Genomic DNA, 20,742 nt, shown 5'->3' with positions numbered 1-20,742 from the left:
CAAAAATTTTTTTTATATTTCTCCAATATTATTTTGTTGTTGTCATTTTTTAAACCTATTTTGCGGTCTAGCGTGTTTGAAAAGCAAGTATTTCTACAGGTCTGGTATTTTTTTTTCTTAGAAATGCTTCTGATGAATTTCTTTATTGAAATGTATCTTATTTTATTAATTATTAGGCTCATATTTGCAGGATACATCTGCTTGGATTGCTCCTTTGTTCAAGAGCGCACATTATTCCATTCCCTCTTCGGGTGTCTAGTCTAATGTGGTGTCAAAGTAATCCTGTGTTATTTGAATTTCCATTCCTTAATATTTGAAGGTCCTTCTCCTGGTTGCTTGCAGAATTTCTTATATGCCATTGGGATCGTTCAACTTAACCACTATATGCCTTGTAGTCTGAAGGTTAATTTTTGTTTTGTTTTGCTATTTTCCCTGGAGATCTCTGGACTCTTTCAACTGGCATTTTGTTTTCTGTATTCAGAAATTCTGGGCAATTTCCTTGTTTTATTTCTTGCATTATTGTTTTCTGGTATTCTGACTTGCTATATTCTGAAAATCTATAGATCCAAAATGTACTTCAATTGTATTTGAATTCCTAATCATTTATTTTCTATTTTGTTTCTTTGGTGAAACTTAACATTGAAAATTCAAGTTTTTCTATTGTGTCAATTATTTTTTTTTTGTACAGACCTAAATTAAACTTTTATAATTCTTATTCTCTTTCATTCTTCTCTCTCTTTTTATCACATCTGGAACATCCTGATATAATTCTATGCTTTCTTGGGAATCAACTGGGTTCTCTGACTCAGATAAATTTATTCATTTTCCTTTGCCTTACAATATTTAGTTACAGATGTCTAAACTCTTGATTTGGATAACATATACACTTCTGCAATTAATATCTTCTCTGCTGATTTATCTGCCGATGCTTAAGCTCTTTGTCTTTAATTAAGTGTTCTTCCTTCTGAGATTTTTTTTCCTTTATACTCCTCTATTGCTCAATTTATGACTCCTTCCACTTTGATTGCAGTTTCACTGAGGACTGGACTTCAAAGTCTCAGGCTTCTCCCATGCTGAGCAATTCCAGTTTTATCAGCCTCAGTTTCCACCCTAAGTGATATCTGAAGAGATAGAACTGGCAGCAGCTATATGCTAGCCCCTATTCCTACAACTTAATGAAATGCAAAAGGGTCACAAAATGCTGGTGACCCTCCCCAGTTCCCTCTGCACTTCATCTCTCTAGCTGAGTATTGCTGGAGCACAGAGAGTGGTTTCACAGCTATTCTGGCCAGCATTATTTTTATATTCTTTTCATAGCACTCGGGGTAGAGTGAGAGAGTTGAATTCTAGTATAATCCCATGGGTCATCAGCAGCAGCACTGTTAGAGTGAGGCTGACCATAAAGGTTGAAGTATTTAATGACAGTATTAAAGGTAAGGGAATAGCCTTCTCTGTTCATTGGGGTTTTGCCCTCTAATTATCCTTGGTGTCTTAGATGCTGGAGACTAGGGAAATGCTTTATTTTTTACTCATAATTTTATGTCAGGAAAGTTCTGATATACATTGTGGATCAGAGAAATTGCCTAGTCTTGATGGTCATGTGACAAGGTTCTAAATATTTGCTTTACAAAAAATTGTACAGTTGTGCAAATTATAAGGTTCTATTTTCTCTTATGGCTATTAAGATATATATTCCTATCATATCACAATCCATTATGTCCATAGCTGGTATAGTAGATAGTGGAAACTTAGTTTCCTAACTGTGACTCTGATCAAGTCTCAGCCTCAATTTTCTCATCTGTAAAATAAGAATAATTGCACCTGCCTCACAAGGTTATGATGCTCTTATGAGCATCAAATGAGATAATTTAAGTCTGTTGAAAACCTTAAGGTACTACAGAAATGTTAGCAAACATTATTGTTATCATTCATAGAATCTGTTTCCTGGCAACTAAGAAGACATCTTATTAATAACAGAAATGGAAGGGCACAGAGGAAATCCTGGAGGCAAAATGTGGGGACTGCAAAGGAACCTGGAGTCAGTGGACTTGAATTTGTTCCTGGACTGTTAAAATTTCATAGCCCTGTGATGATGGGCAAATCACCTCTCAGAGCTTCAGTTTTTTAATATGTAAGTTGGAGATGTTTAACACTTGTACTAATTAGAGCCAGACAGAAATGCTAGACCTGGAGTTAGGAAGAAGACCTGAGTTCAAATTTGACCTCAGAAAGTTATTAGCTGTATGATCCTGGGCAAGTAATTTAACCTGTGTTTGCCCATTTCCTCCACTATAAATTGGAGAAAATATTAGCACTGACCTTCCAGGATTATTGCCAGATTAAGTGAGATAATATTTGTAAAATGCTTAGCACAGTGCCTGACACATAGTAAGCAAGATATAAACGCTAGCTTTTATTGTTACTATCATTATCACTATTATTTTTAATAAGCTCATAGAGTCATTGAAAAGATTAAATGAGAACACAAATGTTAAGTACTTTTTAAACCTTAAACTATTCTATAAAAGTGTATTACAACTTACATTTTAACCAGCTACTAATAGCGCTGATAAATGAAGCCTTAACTTATCTCCAGACTTGGATGTTGTAGTCATAATACCTGTAGTGTTGTACGTTAATCTTTGATCTTCTTAGAGTGCAGACCCAAAGGGGCTCATGGCTGCCAGGAAGGACACAGGTGGACAGTCTCTCCTTGTGCCCAGGACTGTCTCCATTGCTTTTATTTTCTTCTACTTACAGCATATATAATTGTGAAAGAACCAGTTCAACCCCTCCCCACACCCACACCCCCTCTTGCAATAGAATTTAAATTTTCCCAAAAAGACAACAATGGGAATTAACTGGCCCCTTCTTTCCCTGGCATCTTCCTGGTCACCTAAGGGCATACAAAGTCCTGTACAGGTACAGGTCCAGGCCTCTCTGACTTGGTAGATTTCTGAATACCACGAGAATTACCATATCCTGCCCTACTGACAAGATCCATTTCCATACTGAGATGAAGGGAGAGAGGGAATGTGTAGAGAAGGGAAGTGCTATGGTATCTTCCTTGCACATTTTTTGCTTCTTAAAGCAAAGCCAACCTCCTTTTGTTAACGATTCAATGAACTAGCAAGTGCCTCCATTAGTAACCATAATAATAGCTAACATACATACACACACATACACGTATATATGTGTATGTATGCATGTATAGCATCCCAGGCATAGTGTGAAGCAAAATACAAACATTATCTCATTTGATACTCGTAACAACCCTGGGAAGTAAGTGCTATCATTATCCCTATTTTGCAGCTGAGGAAACTGAGGCAAACAGAGATTAAGTGGCACAACTAGTGAGCATCTGAGGCCACATTTGAACTCAGATCTTCCTGACTCCAGGCCTATTCACTGTGCCACCCACTACAATGGTGTGAGTGAGGCAGAGGCTGGGTGTCTGGGGACTCAGAGCATTTTCTTGTCTGTCTTCTCGGCTCCACGGGTGCCTGCCTCCCTCTTCCATTACTGCCCTTCATTCTCCTCTGCTATAGACTGCTGCCCACAGCAGGACTACCAAATACACAACAGACAAGTTTCCTTCAAGTCCTGCCAACAGAAATGCTCCTGGGTTAAGAACACAAAAAGCTTCAAATATCTTGCTACCGAGAATTTTTTTTTAATAAGTTTCAGTATGTATATACACACCCACCAAAAACAAAACTCAAGTATTCAAAGGGTTATTGAGCTCAGATCATCTTTCATGGAGACACTGTGTTCCTGAATGCTTTCAACAGCTCTATTTGTTCTTATAAGGGTCACAGATTTATTTAATTGCAGTTCATCTTTCAAAGGTCCATTACATGCCAAAGCATAACACATAAAGCATTGAGCTTTGGGGGTGAGGGGTGGGGAGTAGGACTTATAACAGAAGACTGACATCAGGTCATATTGTTAATTGTAGAAAGGTGATTGCTCCTAGCTAAAAGGGTTGAGTTTAAAACTTTTAAATGCTAAGTAAACATCTAAAAAAAAAAATTCAAAAGTAGTTCTGTCAATCGATTAACAAAATCTGCAATTTTTATTTAAAAAAAAAAGGCATACTTCCAAAATCTATTTTTAAAAAAAGTATGTGGGGTAAGCGATCATCCATTCAAATATATTACCATCTTGTTACAAATCCTAAGTGGTAAAATCCCATCAAAAAAGGAAATCTCTATGTGCTCTATATAGAAATATTAAGGTGGCTGCCTTGATCCTTATCAGAAACAGAGTTCAGTAGAAGTCCAGATGATGCTACTGGTCTAAGGCAATAGAAACAAATTATGCATGGGTCCAGGCAAGGACAACAGGGTTCCATCTCCATTATTTGGTGACTTCCCCAACTAAGGGAGGGATGCTCTAACAAGAAGAGTGAGCCAAAAGGACAAACATTATCATGTTTACACTCCCTGATCTACATATACTTAACAAAAAGCCTGAAATTCCAAATTAACATAAAACTAATTCCTTCTAGCTAGTAAATTTAGCTTCCCTAAATTCTACCTTGTCTCTCTTCCACAAGTGAATTATTTAAAGGTTCGATCTTGCTTATTTACAGATTGGCCTGTTTTAGACAGATACCAGTTCCACTTATTTCAATATTATATATACTCATTAGTGCAAAGAACATGGCATAATTACATTTTTACATATTTGAGTTACATTTGCAAGAAGGACCTAGAGGACCACATGTGACCTCCAGGTCACAGGTTCCCCACTCCTGATATCCTTTTATTTTAGGGAGAGTGTAATGCCATGCACAGAAGCTTTCCGGAACTGCTACTGTGAACAGCTTTTTAAAGGTTCTGGTTACTCAGTATAGTGATCACTCTATTCCATAACAAAAGCAAAACATCCATGGAAAATCAAGGTACAGCATAATTCAAAATACAGCATTCACCATATTTCAACTTATCACAGAAAATCACAATATAACATTCACAACACAGTCTCAAAGTAAAATAGTTACTCTTAAGTTAATTCAATCAGTCACAAAATAGTCACTCTTAAGTTAATTCAATCAGTCACTTATCAGTAGTAACAAAGTACAGTCAAAGTCTTCCACTCTTGGGGCAAAGTCTTGATTAACTCAATCAGTCACTAATCCATAACAATAGTCAAATTACTCAAAGTACAAATCAGTCTTACTAAGTATCATACACAAACCCTCCACCCCTTAGGTCACTAGTAAACTACAATTCCATAATTACTCAGTACCCAAGGAGAGGTCTTGTCTTCATCTTGACTTGGGGCCTGTTCTCAGATTCCCTGGATCCCCTTACATGGTCCCAGATTCTACCTAGATTCAACACACTGTCACAGACAGCTCCCAGTTCCTTGACCAGCTCTCTGGGGAGGTCCTGCTCCACACTGGCATTCACAGGGTCTGGTCCATGTCAGCTCCTTCGCCATTTCTGCTCCAGGGAATTCAAGGCTCAACCAAGCCACAAACAAACAAAGTCTCAGCATCCCAGTCATGCTTCAGTCACCTGGGCTCCTGGCTCCTGACTCCTGGCTCCTGGGCCCCAGGCTCTGGGCTCCTGGGATACTGTTCAGAAGAAGCTCCACCAAGACAAGTTTTCAGGACTCAGTTCTCCATTCTTCTGTAACTGTTCTGCCACCAGATCTTGGTCTCAAGGAAATTCTGAATGTTTCTCTCTGGGGCTTTTCTTACATACACAATATTATGTATTTCCTTTAGCCAATTTCCTGTTACATTTTTTTTTCTCCAATTCTCCCCCTCTACTTTTTTTTTATTTTTTACTTTTTGGAGGGGGGAAGGTAGGGCAATCTGGGTTAAGTGACTTGCCCAAGGTCACATGGCTAGTTTTTGGGTTATGTCTGAGGTCGGATTTGAACTCAGGTCCTCCTGACTCCAGGGCCGGTGCTCTATTCACTGCTCCACCTAGCCACCCCACCCCCCCTTTACTGCCTGCTGAGTTCATCTTTTCAAATTCTACAAACTTCAGTTATCCTTTTAGAACAAATAGTTTTAGTTCAGCAGCATCTTGACATTAGCACCTTTCATTCACCATAAGGGGAAAAGTAAAAGGGAAACCTGACACTGTCTCTCAGTTTGAGTTGTTCTTAGGGGAAAAAGAAATAGTAATACAGCAGCATGAGTAAATTCAGCAATAGGAAATTTACACAGTTAATCTTTCCTTCAGGGAGTCACAAATCAAAAGGAAATGGGGAAATGAAAATTCCTCCTTTTCAAAGAAGAATCCAAAAAGCAGAGGGATAAAATGAAGATATATAACACAGTAGAGGAAAGAAAAATAATATGGGTAGAACTAGGACCCTGAACAGAGCAGCAGAGCAGCCAAAAAACACAGCTCCTCTCCAGACCACTGGTCATGCCACAAGTATTACTGAGGTCAGATTTTCAGATGTCAGGACTGGGGTCAGCCCTGGGAGGTGTAAGAAAACCAATGACTTCTTAAGCTGCAGCCTCTATGGTATTAGCCAGGGTCATGGCCAACAACTTAGGGAGCTGTTTACCAATTTTATTCTCCGTCACCACCCACAGAAATGTTCATGGTGATCCATGCCAAAACTTACATGGGAATCAAACAGAAGTAGAGTCCAAAGTCATCTAAAACATGCCCTAGTGATTTCATAAGTTACATTTTTATAGAGATAGCTGTGGTGGGTTAAATGACCAATAAATGAAAATAAACTCTGGTGCTTTAGCCACACTATGGGATGAAAGAAAAAAAAAATTTTGTTTCAGACTTCCTTTATGTCCCTAAAAGTTCTGTGCCATAAGAAATCTGACAATTTAGTAGACACCCCTCCCCCAAAAAAAGTCTGGAGAAGAATGAAGGAATACATGGTGAAATGAGGAGGTAAGACATCTTCCTGAAGGCCACTAAAACCAAAATACTATACATCAGGTGAAAATAACAATGAGAACAACATTGTTCCATCCACTAGTGTCTAGCAACATGAGTCTTCAGGCAGTGACAGATACTTGGCCAAAGATTGAGAGAGCAGAAAGGACTGGAATACAGGGGACTCTGGGAACACAGCACGTTTCATGTGTATGTTGCCCAATCTGGCTGACTAAAATTTACCCTTCAAAGCTGATGCAAGATATTCTGAAGTCCTGTTGATGTCAATATTTGAAGGGGAGGACACACTTCATTCTAATCATCACAAAGCTGCTTTGATTCTCAATCCCTTTCATATGTCTTATACACATATATATGTGGAAGTACATTCTATGTCTATTGAGACAACTACTCAGGGAATAGTCTTTTCTGCTACTGCATCTTCCAAATCTGCTGGTCTGGCCAAACTGGACTGATCAATCCTGATCTCATCCCATACTCTTTCTTATCTGCCCTCACGTTGGCACAGCCTATCCTCTGTCCCTGGAACACACTCCCTATTTCATCCTTATCTGTCGAAATTTTTCTTTTCCTCCAAAGATGAGCCTGGGTGCCAGTACCTCAATGAAGCTTTTCCTGATGCCCTTCCCTTCCGTCCCACCCCAACTGAAGCATTTCCTCCCTCATTAAATTTCCCTCAGTGATCTGTCCAGATCTCCCCCTTCTATGACTCTTTATCTATATTCATATCGAATTCCCTCTGTAGACTGAAATCTAGAGGACAGGGTCCTCATCTTTTGTCTGGAGGGCCAAGAACTGTGACTTACACAAGGGGACAGGACAGGATTGGACTTTTATTAGTACAGAAAACCCTCAATAAGGAAACTTTCTCAAGACAAAAGAGCTCACTCTAGTCTTAGAGAGTTGTCTAGGGTAGAAATTAAAAACATGTGCCCAAACCACATTAAAATGTAACTTAGAAATATTTAACAAAATAAGTAAAACTACAATAAAAAAAGTTCTTTTAATAGGTCAATATGCAGTACAGGTAACATTTAGTCACCCTGTTTCTATTTCAGTTTGACACCCCGGGTCTAAGAAGCTGAGAGAATAAGTGATTTGCCAAGGATGATACATTGTATATGGGTCAGAAACAGCACTAGAATCCAGGACTCCCAGAAAAAACTCACTATTCACTAAGCCATGCTCCCTTAAATATATATTAGTTACATTAAAATAGGAATGAAAGAACAAACTAGTTCTTTCTCAACTATTTCTTTTCTGAAAATACTGAGTGAAACTTTACAAAGGCTCCTTAGGAAAAAGAAAAGCACTATTCATGCTTATAATGAGGAAAAAAAAATGAAGGACACTGACAACTTTTCCCCCAATTATGACAAATTAGCAGCAGCAGTGAATGGCTTAAAATTCATGTAGTCCAGGGTCCTGCCTACCTAGACTTGCTTCATTTTCCTTATCATTTAAAGACACATTTGCCATTTAACAAAGAAAAGTTTAGAGGTTTAGAAAACTCATCTATATTTCTGCAGGCATAGTGTCCCTGAGTCTTGGATAAATAAAGTGTTGCATAAAATGATAGCTGAGCCAAAATCTTTGCCAACAAGTGAAGGCTGTAAAGTCCTCTTCTCTCAGTTCATGAAAATGGTTCCTGCACAGATAATTATAACATCTCAATTACTGCTTAAGACAACGTACCTTTCACAAACTTTTTGTGCTCCCTCCACTTCCCCCGTGCCCACCCCACCAAAAAACAAAAAACAACTAAATACATTTAGGCTATAAAAAAAAGAAAGTTAAATTCTAATGTGGAGATATGTTTAATGTGATTGTACATGTATAACCTATAATCAGATTGCTTGCCATCTTAGGGAGGGAAATGAAGGAGGGTGGAACTCCAAATTTTATAAAAGTGAATGCTGAAAACTTTCTTTATATGTAATTGGAAAAAAAAAAACTACTGAAAGAGAAAAAAAGTCAAATTATCTCTCTTTCCAAAAAGATCTTCCAGAGAAGAATAACCCCTTACCCTTTCAGTTGCATTTCACTGAAAGGTGAAACAGGAACAGTTATTTATAAAATAAAAATATCCATCTCCATAAAGTAGCTTTGGTATGAAACTGGCTGGAGAATCTGCTATTATATTAAATACTTTTAGAAGAAGTTTTTAAAATCCTAGTCAGTAGCAGCGGAGTCAACCATACAGAGAGCAGTATATTCTCCCAGATGGCCCAAGGACCAGCATCTGCAGGGATGGGACAGTTAAATGTCTTCTCCATTAGCAGTCAAATAAACCTCAGTGATTAGCTCCCCACAGTGCCTGGGTGAGAGAAGCACAAGATAGCATGGACACCAAGGAAGAATTTAAGTTTCAGCAGGCTACTGGAACAGGTCAACTTTTTATTAAGCAATCTTTTTGTAGTCTATACCCACTCAGGCAATGCTGAGCCATCACCATCTTCATTCACAGCGGCTGCTGAATCAGCCACAGCAAGAATAACCCTGCAGGAAGAAACTGCAGACTATTAAAGCATTTGGTAGATTGAGCACAGTGTAGGAAATATCAGTAAAGCGGTGAGAGGGGGGAAAAATGAATACTTGGCTTAATAAGGATCATAAAAATAGATTTCTCAGCTCTTGGGAGATGATGATATTGCTGCTGGGACTCTGGGCTTTGTTTCAGTCCAGTTCCAGAAACTTGGCAATGGAAAATTTCCTACTCATCTATATCTAATGCCATGAAATCTTTAGTATTAAGATAGGTATGTGTGGATCTTGTCAAATCCTGTTCCATAAAGAGCCTTTATTCGATCCCTAGCTAATAATAAATACTGACCCAAGGGGAACAAGGGCTCCAATGGCCCCACTTGACTTGGCAGCAGTAGATCCAAGCTTCTTTTCCTCTACCCCTGCTTCTATGTCCCAAGAGAAGAGAAAGAAGATATATCAGAAAGGGAAGGGATTCATATAAGCAAGGGGAAGGGAATGGTCTGAGAGGAAGCTACTTCAATTAAAACAATAACTTCTCATTTCCAAGCTACCATATTTTCCCACATGTTCTCCTCAAACAAAACATTGGGGAGTGGAACCATGCTTTGTGCGTACAACAGTTGAGGCTCCAAACTTCTCACAGAAGATTCTCCTATTAGTAGAGAACTATCATATTTTTTAATTGCCTTATTCTGGTCAATATAATTGATTTGCTTCCTTTCTTACAGGAATTCTGTTCTCCCTTTGTATGAAAGAAGAATAAATGAAAACTAACAGAGCTGGAGAAAGATTGGTGGAAAAGTTAAACTTGAAAAGAAAGTCAAAGTCATCAGTGCTACCACCTAACATTCTGTGCCAAATATTAAAACACAAATGCTTTCCCTCCTTCTCTAACCCAAATTTCTATTTTTTGAGATTTATATTTCACTTACCCCAGGAGGTTCTCAAATGTATCAGCGAGCACCAACATAGCCACACTCGAGATGTACTGGCTGCTTTGCATGGTTTGGTCAAACTCAGGACCAAACACATTATCCAGACCTTTGCTACATGTTCTTTCCAGAAGCAGTCATCATCATAGCAACACACTCCTCTGGCCAAGAGCAAACTGCAGTCCGCAGACCGAGGAGCCAAAGCAGCTCTTAGCAGTTGGAATGCTGCTGCAATAAAAGGCACTTCACTGGAGGAGAGGCTGATGACCACACCTATTGGGGAGGGAGGAGAATCTTGCTGCCTTTGAGGAAAGAGAAGTCAAATAAATGCCCCAGTGAAGTCCATGTAAGGGCCTACTTCACAGCTTTGGGGGAAAGCATGAGAGACATCATGGGGTGACAGAAAGAACCCTAGACTGAGAATCAAGAGGCCAGGACCCTAGTCCCTGCTCTGCCAGTAAGGAGTTTATGTGACCTTGGGTGAGTCACTTAAATTACTTTAGAACTTGGTTTCTTTATCTGTAAAAATAAGGGTGTTGGACTAGACTTCTAAGGTTCCTTAATATTTTAAAATTTCTTAATTCTAGATTAAGCTATAAATTTTGGGGAACATCATTTACATTTGGTCATTTGATTTTATATGCCAAAAGTTCAGCTATTACTGAACATTACATTTTTGCTCTCATTTTTGGACATATTTTTATAATTCCTTACTCGAGACATTCTGTGGCACTGGCAAAGATGGTAATAGAAGTTCAGGCTGTGGAAAGCATCACACTAATCTACTTTTTCATTCTTCTGTAATCCTCCCAAAAGAATACAAAATGGTGTTTATCCAGAGATTCTTAATATAAATGCATGTAGCAAGTTAATCACGAAGGTTATTTAACAGTTTTAATGAATATCTGTGTTCTGTCTCTATTTCTTCCTATGATTTATGGTTTAGACTTTTTTTAACTATTGGGAAAATTTTCTTTCAAGTCAAAACAACACAAGACTTTGGGATGCATAAATTAAAACTGTGGGAAACCTTAATTTAAAATCAAAATAAAACTTTGAAATATTTTGTCTTGCATAAAAAATAGGGGGAAGGGCAAATTTTTGCATATATTTGGAAGTAAGGATAGGTTGAAAATTCCTGCAGGCAGCCAGCTAATTACCAACTAAATGTCTTGCAAGTTCTCGAGAATTTGCTTGCCAAGACAAACTTCCTACAAAAACAATCTCAGCTGAAGGCAGTTTTCAGGAGAACCACTGTTAGAACACAGCATGTTATGATTCTTTTTCATACAGTGCCTTGACTACACACTGAGGTGTTATTTGGGGAACTGTTTTTTCCTATTGCCTAATGATAAAACTCCTTGCAAGGACACACTCTATGTACATACTATAAATTAATAATCCTATAGAGGTCCTTCTTTAGAATAGCTACAAGTAAGAAGAGAGAAAGTCCAAGTACAGTTTAGACTCTCGGTTTCTATTTTTTTTTCTGCAGAGTTCTTAAAGGGAATGTCTATTCCTAAGGGGAAAGTATAAGGACCTGATGTAATGTTATAAGCTCTGTTACATTTTGTTAAACAAAAGATAAAGCAGAAATAAGTGGTTTCTTTCCTCACAGAATGCCATTTTTCATGGACAGGAAGGAAAATTTAGAAAAAGAAAAACTTTTTATACAATTGCTATATATAACCTTCCACCTCTACAGAGACACAGAGTATTATGAAAACAAGAGAGGAAAAAATGACTGACTCTAGGTAGAGAGAGTTTCATACCTGAATTTACAAACACAAACCTCTACCCAAACAGATTTTCCTCTGGGAAATGAACAAAAGTCCCTCAAATGAGTCCCTGATGGGCTTCCCAAATTTGATTCTATTTAACTAACATTTATAAAATATTTACTATGTTCTAGGTACTATGCTAGTTACTGGGGGGTAGGGGGGGTGGGGAAGGAGGTGTGCAAAGACAAAGAAAAAAACCCTACCCTCAAGACACTTACAATTACAGCCCCAGCCCAGCCCCAGTGAAAAGCACTAATCTAACAGCGAGTGCAATAAAGAGTAAGATGAAGAAAAATTAAATTTCTAGTCACTGCAGCCTGATTCTAATCACTAGGATTTAATATAAAAATGATCAACTTCTCAAACTTTTGCTCTTAAAAATGGCAATTAGCACATAATTTAAAACTTCAACCTATCAAATCAGGTGAATTTTCCTTCTAGGCCTAAATTTTCCTAGCTATACCTCATACTAGTCTCCTAGCAGACATTCAATAAATATCTTTAACTCTCATCTCTCTGCAGATTCCCAGATCTAAATATATCTAGTCATAATCTCTTTCGTGACCACCAGTCCCAAATCACCAACTGCCTTTTGGATATCTGAAATCTGATGCCCTGTAAGTATCTCACACTCTACATATCCAAAATAGAACTCATTAGCATTCTACCAAAACCTTCCCCTCCTCCAAATATCCTCATTACTGTCGAAGGCATTGCCATCCCCTGGTCACATAGGTTCCCGACATCGTTATGATATATCACTATCACTTCTTATATCCAATCTATCATCAAGTCCTGTTGTTCTAACTGTACATCCATCTCTTGTACACATCACCATCTTTCCACTCACACTGCTACCACTGTTGTACAGGCTCCATCATTTCTCACCTGGACTACTCCAAGAGTCTTCTAATAGTAAACCTCAAGTTTCTTCCTGTTCCGATCCATCTTGCTCACACTTGTCAAAATGCATAGATTTCATTATATCACTCCACTGTTATTCAAGTTCAGCTACGTCCAACTCTTCATGACCCCATGGACCACAGCACACCAGGTCCTTCTATGCTCCACTGTCTGTCCAAGTTTATGTTCATTGTTTCCATGACACTATCTACCCATCTCATCCTCTACTATCCCCTTTTCCTTTTATTTTCAATCTTTCCCAACAACAGCATTTTTTTACAATTAAGTCCCATCTTCTCATAATGTGGCCAAAGTATTTAAGCTTCAACTTTAATATGTGACCTTCCAGTGAATAGTCTGAATAAATTTGTCAATTAATATGTCACCCCACCTACTCAATAAATTCCAGTGGCTTCCTACTTACTTCCAAGATCAAATACAAAATCATCTGTTTGGCATTTAAAGACTTTTCTTAATGCCTCCATTCACATATGCTAGGATCTAGCTACACTGATCAGTTTAGAGTTCTTCACAAACCACATGCCTGGAATTAACTGCCTCCTTTACTCCTCCTCCTAGCTTTGATAGCTTCTATGAAGAGTCAGATCAAATCCTGCCTTCTGTAGGAGACCTTTCTCATCCTCCCCAACCCTCTACTACTGGTGCTTTCCCTCTAATATTATCTGCCATTTACACGGGATATATATCTTGTATTTACTGTAGATATTGTATACCCAATTAGAATGTGAAGCCCCATGAGGCAAAGGACCCTGTTTTGTTTTGTTTTTTACTATCTTTGTATCTCCAGAGCTCAGATTAATATTTATCTAAAGGTGTACCCAGATTTACAGTTTATTTTGCACTTTATTCCACACAAATATTTCTTACTTTGAGCCATGGCATGTTTTCTTCTTCTTAAATTTCTGAAAAATTTTAAATTCAAGAGTCATCTTTCTAAAGAATAAAGATGAGCGACTGTTTCACACAGGTTACAAAAATCAACGAATATTTAGGCCAATTCACTTGAAAGACTGGAGTGACAGAATAACAAATGGCTTAATTTGGGAGGTCTTCACTCTCACTTCATTCTCCAGGGCTAACTAGTTCTCTTTCTGGCAAGACTGGACAACAGAGAATGGGAAATGGGAAGCAAACTTCAACAGACATGAAGGAGAGTGAGGGAGCAGAAGGTTCGGTTACCTCTGAAGCCCTGATCATAAAGGTCAGAGTTCAAGAAAATACAAGACTTCAGTGCTAGGACTCACAGACTGATTGATTCAAATATTAAAAGGACCGAGCAAATGACCAAAGAAGCAATAACGTTCATAGGAAGGGGAAAAATAAGAATTAGGAAGCTGCCATTGAATCCTCTAAAATACTCAGAAAAGATAAAAAGAGGGATGGCCAGGTAGCACAACAAATAAGAGCACCGGCCCCAGTGTCGGGATGACCTGGGGATCGAATCCGGGCTCAGACACTTAGCACCCACCCAGAAACACCTGGCCGTGTAACCTTGAGCAAGTTACTTAACCCCAATTGCTTAGGGGCAGCCAGGTGGCTCAGCAAGTAAGAGTACCAGCTCCAGTGTTGGGACGACCTGGAGATCGAATCCCGGGCTCAGACACTTAGCACCCACCCAGAAACACCTGGCCGTGTAATCTTGAGCAAGTTACTTTACCTCGATTGCTTTAAAAAAAAAAAAGATAAAAAGAAAGGAAGATGTATTATGTCACATAAGGATTTGACCAAGGAACACTGGTGATGATATATTTTAAATTATGTATGTTGACATATATTATAGACGATATATATATATATGCATATATATATGCATACACATAAACACGACACAATGGATGCATGTGTGTTCCAATGAGCACTGGAATTCCCTCAAGCCCATCCAACGAACTGTGGGTAGAACTCCTTCTCTTTCTGCCAACTGTTTCATTTTTTAATTCAGCATATAACAAAAACTTTTCTCGTTATAAATGATGTGGGTGGGCATATCTCTCTGAGTATAAGCCCAATGACCACACTGACTAGGAATGTCAATCAAATAAATCAAGAACTATGCCATGCCCCTGAGCCTCTACCATACTGGCTATAGTGATAGGTATACCAGAGACTCCATAGTAAGCTGAGTTTTCTACCTCCAGTCTGTGCTCTTACATGTATTAGTGCCAGACACTTTTCCCACATGGCACTAGCTTTAGGACCAATTTCCACAGCTCAAAATTGGGCATCCTCTTTTGGGGATAGAGGGTTAAGTTTTCCTCCTGACGTGCCGAAGGTGAGGAGAAAGAAAAATCTGTCGCTGAATTCAGCTTTAGTCATATTGCCTTCACAAGGGTTAAGCATTTCCCACTGCCAGAAGGAAGCAACATTTCTTGTGCGGTGGTAGTGGTTCCCAAAAGAACAGGACAAGGAACTCACAGAGACCTAATCATGGAAATAACATCTAAATCCATGAAATGATGCACCCTGGTACTGCTTAGTTCTTATAATGATTGTACAAAAATGTGGGGTTACATACATTTTTCACTTTACAAAAACAAATGCCTTATTTATGTGGCTGTTTGAAATTTCAGTGATTGGAGGGAAGGGGGGGGGACAGAAGGGGAAACACACTTTTATTAAGCACTTACTATGTACCAGGTATTATGCCAAGCATTTACAAACATCATCTCTTTTGGGGGTTATAAGAGAGCTTTTCCCCAATTACCCACAAGAGTGTATTTCAAGATAAAGGGTGCCAGCAGTAAACTACAGGCTTAACTGGAGTGAGTCAACCTCTTCCTTCACAACCCTCTCTCTGTCTCTCTTTTTTTTTTATATCACCCTTTAAGTTTGCTTTCATTCCAAGGAAGTTAAGGAGAGAATAGTGCCAGATCTTTGAGTTGTAATGCGTGTGGGGATTTACAGAAAACTCCGTTTTGGCTGGGCAAACGTTAATTTATTGCCTATTCTTCCCAATGACATCTGTATATAACCCTTTTCTCTTTCTCTCTTTCTTGGCAATCACTAGATGATTCCCAAATTGATCTCTGACCTATCTTCTTGGTTCTAGTTAGCATTTCTAAATGCATACAGGACAGCTTCATCTGATGTCCCAACTAGCTCCTCTAACACAATATATGCAAGACTGACCCCAAAAGTTTTCTTCAAAGTCCTGCTCTGCATACCCTGAGGGTTATCTTTGATTCTTCTACAGGTTATATACAATCAACCAGTAAGTCCTATTTTGACTGCAATATTTCCCATCTATCCACATTTCTCTATTCTCACAGAATACTAGCATAAGCCTTCATTACCTCTCAGCCTAGACTATCATCTATACATACATACATACATAGATATATTAAATAGCCTCCTATCAAGGAGTACAAGTCTCTGTTCCAATTTATCCTTCATACCACTGCTAGAATAACCTTTCTTGGAGTGGCTAGGTGGCACAGTGACTAGTGCACTTTCCCTGGAGTCAGGAGGACCTGAGTTCAAATCCGACCTCAGACACTTAACACAAAATTAGCCATGTGATCTTGGGTAAGTCACTTAACCCCAATTGCCCTACCTCCCTCCCTCCAAAAAAAGCAAGAATAACCTTTCTTATGTATGTCTGGACATTCCCCTCACCCCCCAAAAAAAGTCTTCAAGACACTCTACAATCTGGTACCTTCTTTCCCTCTTACATCTTTCTCTTTTATTAGTGCCTTTCACATTCTCTATGCTCCAGGTAAACAAATATACTTTCTGCTCCCCCTCAAAAAAAAAAAAAATAACCAACATTTGGACAGTTCCGTATTATTTTACTCCCACTGGAGCCACCATCTGTAGGCTATGTCCATAATACTTTTTCTCCCATCACCTGTGCAATTCCTAACCAATCATTAAAGCCCAACACAAATGTTTCCATGAAGCTTTCCTAGTTCTCCTAATCCATATGAATCTTGGCCCTCCATTCTTATGTAGTCCCTTTGTTTTGTGATTTTCTGATAGGCTTGAGGGGTTCCAGGCCTAAAATTTGATCACTACAGGCAGTTCCATGGTGAGGGAACTCCATGGTATAATAATGTATGTTGCAATTGTGTGTATTTCTATCTTATTCCCCAACAGAATGCAGGATCCTTGATGATGGGAGCTGCTTTACCTAAATTTTGAATCTTCCCCAGAACCTAGCAGCACAGTGCTCTGCAACCCCTAAGTATTTAATAAAACTGTCTGCTTAAAAGCAGAAAATTAAATTCCAATGCCCTAACGTTTTCAGAAAATATTAATGATTTTTAAATATTTTCCCCCTTCAAACAGGTCCTTGTGATTCTCTTCGGTATAGGGAACTCCTGGTAAGGACTCTCTTTTTTCCCAATGCAGACTGGCACTTACTTTACAATCTAAAAGTTACCCCATCTCTGAGAAGCTAAATGATTTGCCCAGGGTCAAACAGTCACAATGTGCCAAAGACAGGGTTTCAGACTTCCTGACTCCAAGACCAACTCTCCCTCCACCAAGGCTTACTAACTCTTAAAAGATTTTAACATTTTCTTCTCTTCGAATATGGTAATGTTTCCTTAAAATTCATCATTTTCCTGCCCTTCTCTGACCTCTGATCAACAATCAAACTACCACAGTTCTTGCTTTCATAAAGCCAAGCAAATACCAACTTTCTTAAGTACATAAGAGTTTTCTGGAAATTTACATTTGAATCCTGATTTTCAGTAAATCCCATTGCAAGCAGTCTGTTTTGTAACTCTATCTTTTAGGTTAAAAAAAAATTCAGTCACTTTTCCAAAAAATACATTCCTGAGTGGGGTAGAGTGACCAAATAAATGGTCAAGTTTAGAATGATATGAAGTAAATTGAGATTTTTGTCCTCGCTTTGGTACAGTGGCTTGCAACCAGCAACCTTTCTGTTGTTATTTTTATTTATTGCCTTTTTTTTTTTGAGGGAGGAGGGCAGGGCAATTGGGGTTAAGTGACTTGCCCAAGGTCACAAGGCTAGTAAGTGTTAAGTGTCTGAGGCTGCATTTGAACTCAAGTCCTCCTGATTCCAGGGCTGATACTCTATTCACTGTACCACTTAGCCACCCCTCTGTTGTTATTTTTAACCTAACTCAGTGTCACTGGCAGTTCAACCAGGGGCAAACTAACAATGATTCTTAAGAAATGAGACTTTGTTTAAAAAACAAAACAAAAAAGAAAGAGACAAATGGGGGGAAAAAACCACAAAGGAGAAAAGAGAAAGGTCTCTCACCCAAAGCAAGCTTATCTTTCTTTTTTTTTAAGTAACTGGGGTTTAAGTGACTTGCCCAAGGTCACACAGGTAGTAAGTGCCTGAGGCCACATCTGAACTCTATCTATCTGTCACTGGGCCACCTATTTGCCCCGCCTATCTCTTTCAAGCACAATAGAAAGATGCCAAGTTGAATAGAACCACGCAGACAACGTGAATTTAAATTTGAATTTTCAGTTTAGACATATTAAACTGGAATACCTACCAGACTTAAAAGTGTCTCCATTCCTGCAATGGAACCGAGCTAAATATCTAATTACCAGCATCTTTGAAATTCTCTGCCTCTGTGGTCTCATGATGAAAATAAGTTACCCACCTTCTGACAGAGAGGCCAGTGAGACATGGTTGTTTGGATCTGGTTAATATAAGGCTTTTGCTTCTTAATCATACATGTCTGTAGCAGGAGTTCTGCTTTCCTTTCTTTCTCAGGTTGGGGATGGAGGGGAACAGAGAGTGAAGGAAGAGAAGATAGATTTTTATTTATTGAAAAAAATTGAAATTTATTGAAAAAAATTTTTAACTCTGTATTTGGATTAAGTGATAACTAGAATTTGGGAAATCTAAGTTCTGGTAGGAGTTTGAATAACTTCTCAAGGAAGACCTCAGTTTTTCCCTGTCATATGAAATGAGAAAAATGAAATTATATGATCTCTACTTTTCCCAAAAGCTCTAAGATTCTATGAGATTAAGATATCTTTTGTTCTTTTACAAATACTCTGGATAAAAGGCAAAATTCTGATGAAAGCCTAGAAAGGAAGTCCTAGGGGAATGAGGTCTGCCATTACAACCAGAACCCAAAGGCGACCCCACTTTTTGCCATCACCTCTACTGATAAAGTGAACTGTCCCATCTGGGACAAGAAAAAGATAATTACCTCAAAGAAGGGGATTATAGGCAAGCATTTTGTACATATGTTCTTTTCACAAGGACGTCTAACATTCCAAGATGAAACAAAATTCAGGATGATCTTTCTGGACCGCTAAACTAGGGCTCCAGCTTTGTGGTTTTATTGTGCAACGTTCGAGACTTGGCCCACAGGAGGGTAGCATTTTTAATTCTTTGATGAGGCCAAGTCTCTGTTTGAGGCTGTCTCGCTCTTTCTCTGGACACAGTTAATAGCATCACTAACACCTAACAAAGAATGCAAGCATCTGCATACAGCCCTTACGCTGCTTCAGATGTCAGTAATTGTTACAGAAGAAACACAGACCCTGAACTCAGGACTTGGCTTTCTTGCCAGGAAATGATTTTCAACTACTTTGTTTTAACACCTTCACCCCTGAATTCTTTGTAATCGTAGTTCAACCTAGGGGCTAAAATACACCTACTCCTACAAGTCTCCACATGTTTATAATTTGGGATCACTATTTTTAAACACGCTTTTATATTTATCTTCAAGTCAAACAGCTGCGTTATCTGAAGGGATTGAATTCTCGACACCACAAAGCAGTCACACACACTTCTGAAGAGCCTCACATGGTGTCCAGGCATAGGAAACATGCTCCTGGATCAATTACTCGAATCAGGGATGTCGCTGATGCTAACATTTTCACCCTCATAGTCAGCAACAACATGTTCCTCTCCCTGATGATGGACAAGCTGCACTGGAAGCCTGATGGCACACCCGAAATGATTTATCATTCACTTCTGAGCCCCTTGTTTCCTCTGGTCTAGGAGCCTGAAACTGGAGAAGTACATTTCCTATACAACCCTAGTCACATTAACTTCTATCTATAGTGAACCTGGCCCAAATCCCTGGCCAACTTCAAGTCTACCTACTAAGGTAGAAAAGGAGAGGAGAGGAAAGAGGAGGGGAGGGGAGAGGGGAGGAGAGGAGAGGAGAGGAGAAGACATAGCTGTTCAAGTACTGCATTTGTTTCCTTAATATATCATTTAACATATTTCCACCTTCTCTTGGACTGTTAAGCAACAGTAGGACAATTTTCCTGTATTCGATGCCATCCCAATATAATAATTACCTTATATTTGTTTTATATATGTTTCCATAGGTATGCATATAAATATACACACAACCGTTTATATCATATGTGTAATATGTATGTAACACACACAATATCTCATTCATACAAGGTTTGCTTATTGAGGACAGAGAGCATTTCATTTTTGTCTTTTCCCAGCACCTAGGGATATCTAGGTTGTTCACTCTATCCACTGATAAGAGTACCAGGCCTGGTTTCAGGAAGACTCACCTTCCTGATTTTAAATCTGGCCTCAAACATTGTGTGAACCTGGGCAAGTCACTTAATTTTGTTTGCTTCAGTTTCTTTCTCTGTAAAATGGCTAGAGAGGGAAATGACAAACCACTATAGTATCTCTGCCAAAAAAGGGGTCACAAAGAATCAAATGCAACTGAAAAATGACACCCACTCACACACCCACACCCACCCACCCACACACACACACACACACACACACACACACACACACACACACACACACAC

The 20,742-nt window shown here is 38.8% G+C and overlaps 1 protein-coding gene and 1 long non-coding RNA gene across 15 annotated transcripts in view; one reads left to right on the top strand and one right to left on the bottom strand.

The window, feature by feature from the left end:
* The window catches only part of LIMCH1 (LIM and calponin homology domains 1), a 384,992-nt gene that overhangs the window by 169,267 nt on the left and 194,983 nt on the right, over positions 1 to 20,742 (bottom strand). The window contains exon 1 of one of the 14 annotated variants that reach the window (XM_069105140.1): positions 10,310 to 10,540. The exons of the other annotated variants lie outside the window; for them this stretch is intronic. The gene's annotated coding sequence lies outside the window, so the exon portion shown is untranslated. Of the gene's footprint in view, positions 1 to 10,309; positions 10,541 to 20,742 lie in introns of those variants that run through there. 14 annotated transcript variants of the gene reach the window in all.
* LOC138174962 (uncharacterized) lies at positions 10,652 to 14,377 on the top strand. Its single transcript, XR_011171837.1, has 3 exons — positions 10,652 to 10,789; positions 12,613 to 12,707; positions 13,573 to 14,377. It is a non-coding gene; the product is annotated as an uncharacterized lncRNA (long non-coding RNA).

Source organism: Petaurus breviceps, unplaced genomic scaffold (assembly GCF_028583685.1).
Source record: "Petaurus breviceps papuanus isolate PSGF00001 unplaced genomic scaffold, PetGlider_PUasm1.0 76, whole genome shotgun sequence".
In the NCBI taxonomy this organism is placed as follows: Eukaryota; Metazoa; Chordata; class Mammalia; order Diprotodontia; family Petauridae; genus Petaurus; species Petaurus breviceps.
This window is presented reverse-complemented; position numbering and strand designations above follow the sequence as displayed.